General features: G+C 33.3%; 1 pseudogene; it reads right to left on the reverse strand.

Annotated features, from left to right (window-relative positions):
• Positions 1-278: 278 nt before the first annotated feature.
• Positions 279-397, reverse strand: LOC112485819 (annotated as a pseudogene).
• Between the last annotated feature and the right edge of the window lie 239 nt (positions 398-636).

A 636-nucleotide genomic window follows, 5' to 3' on the forward strand; every position in this document is an offset into this window, starting at 1 on the left:
AAATGGAGAAGCTATTTTACCTAATATTCAGAGAAAATGAGCGAGTTTGTGTTTAGATCAATGTACTATGTAAACTCAAATTTATCCTCTATTTTGCCTATTTCATATATAGCTATGTATATATACATACATGTTTCACATATACTCATTGAAAAATTTTTCATAATAACCAATTCAATATTTTATTTTATTTTTTAGGCGAGGCAACCCTTAGTTGACCTCACAGATTGCAAGGACCTTGTCAACTTACAATCTCTTATTTTTTATTTTATTTTTTACACCTGCAGCACCAGGTCTTCCTAGGTAGTCTCCCATCCAAGTACTAATCAGGCCTGACCTTGCTTAGCTTCCGAGATCAGACGGGATCAGGCTCGTTCAAGGTGGCATGGCCGTAGACACCAAATGAATATTTTACTATTTGGAGAATGTTACATCTTTATAAATTGCAATGCACGTTGAAAGATACCTAGCAGATACCCTTTACAGTTAGAAAGAGGAAACCTATTTGATCCCTATGTATCTGTTCATTCAGTTATCTTCTAGTTTAATTCATAATTTTCTTTATGGAGAATATTCCAAATTTTAATGAAGCAGCTAAGGTAACAATAAACAAAAACTTATTAATGGCATCAGCCA

This window comes from Pteropus alecto, unplaced genomic scaffold (assembly GCF_000325575.1).
Source record: "Pteropus alecto unplaced genomic scaffold, ASM32557v1 scaffold25, whole genome shotgun sequence".
Taxonomy (NCBI): Eukaryota; Metazoa; Chordata; class Mammalia; order Chiroptera; family Pteropodidae; genus Pteropus; species Pteropus alecto.